Source organism: Thalassophryne amazonica, chromosome 12, assembly GCF_902500255.1.
Source record: "Thalassophryne amazonica chromosome 12, fThaAma1.1, whole genome shotgun sequence".
Taxonomy (NCBI): Eukaryota; Metazoa; Chordata; class Actinopteri; order Batrachoidiformes; family Batrachoididae; genus Thalassophryne; species Thalassophryne amazonica.
This window is the reverse complement of record NC_047114.1, coordinates 62,015,727-62,022,871: the sequence shown is the minus strand read 5'-3', so window position 1 is coordinate 62,022,871 and position 7,145 is coordinate 62,015,727.

Sequence of the window (7,145 nt, the reverse complement as noted above, 5' to 3'; positions counted from 1 at the left end):
GAACAACATAAAAACTTGGACAGGCATCTCTGACTGGCAATCACTAAACAACTTGTCCCAGAATCATCTGTTATGAAAGAGCATCAGTCATATTGATTAGCAATCTGCTAATAGCGGAAACAGCGCTACATGATGATGATGACTTGACCAACACATAACATAATGGGAACGTCCAACGACCTCGGAGTAAATCTGTAAAAGAGGATCATAGATTTACACATGTCAGGAATTCCTCGTGTAGCCATTTCTACCAAGTTCAAGATCATCAGTTCAGGCAACTGTACATATCTACAAATCATTAGGAGGTGTAGCTGCTTTACCAAGGTCTGGAAGAAGGCCCGAACTGTCATCCTCATTTGAGAGGGCAATGATTTGAATGGCAAAGAACCACCCAAGAACCACCAAGACACAGGCGTCCCATGATGCATCAGAAGGTGCTGGAAGACTAGTGCCACTATTAAAGATGCACTATGTTACAGAAACAGAGTAGTTCCCATCATGCCATGGCATGCATGTGCACAGAGTGGATATAAAACCCTCAGTTAGCCTTCTGTTGGCCTCATTGCTCTTGGATCTTCAAAGCATGAGATGAAAGAGGCAAAACGAGCTGTGTTTTCATCTCTGCTCTGGACAGTCTGTTTATTTCAGTACAGCACAGACTGATGATGTGCACTCATTCCACAGACACCCGTGGGAGTTCACGCTTTCCACTCTCTCCCACCTAAGAGAATGAGAGCCAGCATCAAGCGCCCTCTTGTGGTGAGAAAAAATAGATTGAAAGAATTCTGCCTATACTAAAGCTTCAAACTATCAATCTGCTGACAAATAAGGCTGATTTGATGAAAATGAAACTGCAGTAAAATGACTTACATGTTACTGGGGAAAGCTGTGAAACGATAATATTGCATTTGTTATTGTGTTGTTGATGTGCGAATGTGTTTATTGTCGCTTCATCAAGTCCTTTGGATTGATCCAGTGCCACACGCCACAAAATTAGGAGTCAGTTATATAATGCCATTTAATAGCAGTACTCCAAAGATGGATGGTTATTATAACAGCAGTATCTTAGCAACTGCGAAAACTCAGCAGGCATCAGTCAAATGAGAATGTTCAGGCTGAAATCAGGCCTGCGACTCTACTCTAATAACAGCAAACAGCTGAACTCAGCAGTCAGCCAAAGTCACGTAAATACTGTACATACATCTTATTCACAGCGTCGTCACCAAAAATAAAAACCTCACACTTCAAACATAGTCCTGATTGATCCTGCACCTCAAACCAAACACATACACTACTTTCAGGATGACTCATTTCACAATTTACAAATGGTACATTACAGTTCTTTAAAAAATAAAATAAAATAAAGAAGCATTGTGCTTTATAATGTTGCTGCACAGTATTGTGACCACAAACTAAAGGATGAATACATTCATTCACTCAGGAAACGTGTTTTCTAGATTCAACATTCTTCAGAATGGCAGTCAGTTGACAAAGACATTTACAGTTACTAGACTTGAAGCAAAAAAAAAAAAAAACCCCTCATGATTCAGGACCGATGAAACACAAAATGAGATGCACAGTGTTCCCTCACAGCGTTTCAGTAATTCTTATATTGAAGGTGTGTTTATAAACTACTCAAGCATCATTTCGAGATCAATATATTTACATTTTATCAGCTGCAGTTAGATCCATAAGCAATATGACAATGACAACAATTTTATTATTTGGGTCTATGTGCCACCAATGGATTTGAAACAAAACAATCAGGTGTAAGTGGAGATGTTGTTTTACACTCACAGAAATATTCAACCCTAACTTTTAAGATTTATGTAATTTTATTGCATGACAAATTCCCATTTACTTTTTTTTTTTTTTTAGATAATTTTAATACAAACCTACCAAATAAACCTTACATGATGCATATTCATTACTGTAATAAATCCTATTTATTTGAAATGCATAATCCTCAACTTTATGTATTTAGTATTAATAAAATATACTCTAAATCAATAATAATGACAGTATTTATTTAAAATACATAAAGTATATTGTTTGAATTGCATAATAATTATGTTACCTATACAAGATAAATGGCATAGGTAACATAATTATTGATAAATGATTAGATTTGTCTACTAAGTTGTATTTCAGTTATATATACGCGTATAAGCAGATTTCAAAGCGTGGTGTTCCGTTTGGAATCTATTGCTATTGACTCTCAAGATGTTATTTGGGTGAAAAATCTGCACAATTGGAGACTGGAACTGGAAAAAACACTGTCCAATTCAATGTTTGGATTGGAGCACCACAACAGCACAGAAAACCAAGGATGTCTACTGTCTGTAGGCTGACAGACTTGTTTCTCTGTTGAAGAAGACCCCTTTACAGCAGCTGGTCAGATCAAGAACACCCTGCAGAGAGTCTGCCACATAATGCATAACAGAAACACCAGAACACTGTTTTGGGGGCAGGGAATAATAAAAGCCAAATGGTCTTTCTGGACAGATACACAAATTGCACAAAAATGACAAAAAAACAAAACAAAAGTATGGATTCCCACTTCATCTGTGGAATACGATGGAGGTATGGGAGTGTTATGTGTGGCCATGTATTTACTGGAACATTAAGGCTGGTTTCCACTGCAATAACTTGGAGGCCATTTTAGGGGGTTTGACTCCTTTGAGTGTGTCACTGCAGGGACGCCTGTGTAAAATCATTTCTGGAGCTTTGTGTCATATACAGGATACAAGATACTTGACTGTTGGGTGGGGCTCAATGCTGAGTGTTCAAACTCACACAAGAAAAGATGACAACAAACACCAAGCAGCATTTCTAAGAACAAGCAGAAGAAAATGAAACAGAATGTACAGCCGAGGTGACGAGAAGGTAGAGCTTATGGTCGAGGTCCAGCCAGGAGTTGAGTACTTGAAGTGTAGTGAGAAAATCTACATCAGTGCATCTTGATACTCTTGGAATTGAACACAGTGTGTGAAACAATGTGAGAGAATAAAATAGGTGGAAAACAAAACAGAGCAAAAAAGTTGAAGTAATATAACAAATGTGTGAATGGTCCCCAGTGTAGCCCCAAATGGCTCAGACCACAAAATTGAGGGAATGCTGTGTCACAGATGTCTCATGTCTCATGAACAAAAGAATCGCTGCTTTTTGTGGAGTGGAGTGTTTTGCCGTCTCTAAATTTGTTTCAGGACTTGTAAAAGTGTTCTGCCGTTTGTAAATTTGTTTCGGGACTTATAAGTGTTCTACCGTTTGTTAAAGTGTTTTGCATTTTGTAATTTGATTTACACTTCCCAGTCACCTTATCAGGTCACTGGATCATTGTTCAGAAGGCCAATAACCCATAGCATACTGCAAAGATAACACAAGACAAAGAAGTACAGTGTTGTACAATGGCCAAGTTAATTGCTATACCTGAAACCAAAATAACACACATATTTTGTTACATGTGTACTAAAGTTATCACTGAACAAGTGAGAGTCAAAGGAAGGTTCACTGAAGACCTGACAGAGTGTCAACAGTGTCAGTCGAAGATTCAAGCTTCTCTACTATGTCAACAGGTTATGAAACTCAGTTTTGTGGCATCTGTACGTCACCGACTTCAGGCAGTCACTAAATCAAATGATTTCCAACAAAATATATAAAAATTCAAATGAATTTATATTATTTTTGTTTGTCTAATTATTTTTGGGCCAATGCATAAGTTGGACTCATGTGATGTGCCTCCACTAACCACCAAGCAGGTGGTAGACACATCTATAGGATATTTCATGCAGACAAAAAAGAAAGTTGTGATTTTGATCATTCTGGTCCATCTAAGATCATCAGATGAAATACGATTTATCCTCATTATATGTTTTTTTTTTTTTATTATTTGAAGTAAATATAAGATGATAGCATTTCTATTTACTGAGTTATTGTTGACACAAAATTGTTGGGATGGACTGGACTCACTCACTTACTAACTCATCTGCATTTTTGCTCTCCAAGTCCAATGCTACCAGTACAGAGAATATAGTTGATGAACAAACCCTTAAGTCTCCAGTTACATACCACGTCATGATTTATGACGTCCATCATGGCAGCAAGGAAAATTCTAAAATTATGGAATTAATGTCATTCATTTACAGTGAGGTAAATAAGTATTTGATCCACTGTGGATTTTGCAAGTTTTCCCACCTACAAAGAATGGAGAGGTGTGTAATTGTTATCGTAAATACACTTCAAATGTGAGACAGAATCTAAAAAAACAAAAACAAATCATAATTTAAAAAAAAACAGAAAATCACATTGTATGATTTTTAAATATTAAATTTGCATTTTATTGCATGAAATAAGTATTTGATCACCCACCAACCATCAAGAATTCTGGCTCTCACAGACCCTCCTATTCTGCACCCCTTGCCTGTATTAATTGCACCTGTTTGAACTCGTTACCCGTCTAAATGACACTTGTCCACACACTTCAACCTACTGACCATGGCCAAGACCAAAGAGCTGTCTAAGGACACCAGGGACAAAATTGTAGACCTGCACAAGGTTGGGATGGGCTACAGGACAACAGGCAAGCAGCTTGGTGAGAAGACAGCAACTGTTGGCGTAATTATTAGAAAATGGAAGAGACACATGATGACTGTCAATCTTCCTCAGTCTGGGGCTTCATGCAAGATCTCGCATCGTGGAGTAAGGATGATTCTGAGAAAGTCCAGAACTACACGGGAGGACCTGGTCAGTGACCTGAAGAGAGCTGGGATCACCTTTGCAAAGATTATATTTGTAACACACAAAACCATCATAGTATAAGATGCTGCAGAGCAGCAAGGTCCCCCTGCAAGCTAGCACATATCCAGGCCCGTTTGAATCAAATCAAATCAATTTTATTTATATAGCGCCAAATCACAACAAACAGTTGCCCCAAGGCGCTTCATACTGTAATGCAAAAGCCATACAATAATTACAGAAAAACCCCAACGGTCAAAACAAAGTTTGAAGTTTACCATTGACCATCTGGATGATCCAGAGGAGGCATGGGAGAAAGTCATGTGGTCAGATGAGAGCAGAATAGAGCTTTTTGTAATCAACTCCACTTACCATGTTTAGAGGATGAGGAAAAATCCCAAGAAAACCATCCCAACCGTGAAACATGGGGGTGGAAAGATCATACTCTGGGGGTGCTCTTCTGCAAAGGGGACAGGACACCTGCACCATGCGATTTTGGCAAACAACCTCTTTCCCTCAGTAAGAGCATTGAAGATGGGTCATGGCTGGGTCTTCCAGCATGACAATGACCCCAAACACACAGCCAGGGAAACTAAGGAGGGGCTCAGTAAGAAGCATTTCAAGGTCCTGGAGTGGCCTGGCCAGTCTCCAGACCTGAACTCAGTAGAAAATCTTTGGAAGGAGCTGAAACTCCAAACCTGAACAATCCAGAGAAAATCTGTATGGAGGAGTGGACCAAAATCCCTGCTGCAGTGTGTAAACTTGGTCAAGAACTACAGGAAACATCTCACCTCTGTAATTGCAAACAAAGGTTTCTGTACCAAATATTAAGGTCTGTTTTTTTCTATTGTATCAAATGCTTATTTCATGCATTAAAATGGAAATTAAATATTTAAAAATCATACAATGTGATTTTCTGATCTTTTTATTTTTATTTTAGATTCTGTCTCTCACAGTTTGTAGGTAGGAACGTTTGCAAAATCAACAGTGGATCAAATACTTATTTGCCTCACTGTACTTATGCACCTAATTGCATTTGAAGCACAGTTTATATCATGGTGTCAGTGAATCCATTATAGTACAATAAAAGACATAGCAAACTGTCTGTGTTCATTTTTACATATTTACAGGATACGTTTAAGTAGTTTATGAACATACCATCAAAAACTGTTGGTAGCATTCAGTGTCGGTAGAATCTGGACTGAGATTCTGATGTGGTCAGATGAAACAATTTCAATAGGAAAAGCTGACATACAAAAAAATAAATAAAAATAATAATAGCATTCAGCATGTAACGACTAAGGTGCATATGTCACAAATACACTGCAAAAAGTGAAATTTTATCACAGATAAATGCACTGTTGACTGAAATGGTCTTCATGGCACTTTAAAGTACATTTCTCTCAGTTTTTTTGTTTCAGTAGTCAGGCATCAGTAAATCATTCATAGCTTGAGTTTGGCACACAGACGTACAAAAAGACACTGTACACATGTTGGTGGTTATTACAGTCTCAGAGCTGGTTGATGATGAACGTACGGGGCAGATGGGTTTCTTACATTGATATAATGGCAAATTTACAAGCTAATGCTCTAAAACGTTTGGCGTCACCTTCTCATATTGTCATATTTCATCTGAATTAAAGTTTGCTATTTACAGGTGTTTATTGATTTAAAGGGGTCATATTATGCAGTTTTTTTTAAAGCAAGTTATATTGTAGGTCATTGGGTGTCTTAAAAGTAAGTCCCTTCGGCTGCTCCCTTGTTTGCACTTGGGGTTGCCACAGCAAATCCAAGGTGGATCTGCATGTTTGAATTGGCACAAGTTTTACGCCGGATGCCCTTCCTGACGCAACTCCACATTACATGGAGAAATGTGGCAGGGGTGGGATTTGAACCCGGAACCTTCTGAACTGAAACCAAGCGCATTAACCACTTGGCCACCACCCCTGCTGGATTGGGTGTCTTAAAAGCAGATGTTAAAAGTTGTTGTGAAAAATATGACAGAGGCACTGCGAGTGATGCAGCCATACAAATAAATAAATAAATAAATAATTGTGCTCTAAAAAGGAGCCGACTTTGTATGGAAAGAAGCTGCAGCTTGCTACACCCCCTCTATAGGACAGAGTGCGTATGTGTTTACCTGTGTTCATACAGTACTATCCGCACCCTGAATTTTGTGCGAGGGGTGCTCCATCTGATATCTGAGATTGATATGAGTCCGAATATTAAAGCAGAAATTAAACAATTAAACACAACTAAATTTTATCTGAGCTGAGTGTTCTATTGCACATCTGAATTGTGTTGTGGGCTACTTATGTTTTCCTTTAAGGAGTATGATATTTGTTTCACAGTTTGAGTTGTTGGTTTGTTGGATGGCTATGTTAGCAAAGCACATCCAGATGAATGTATTT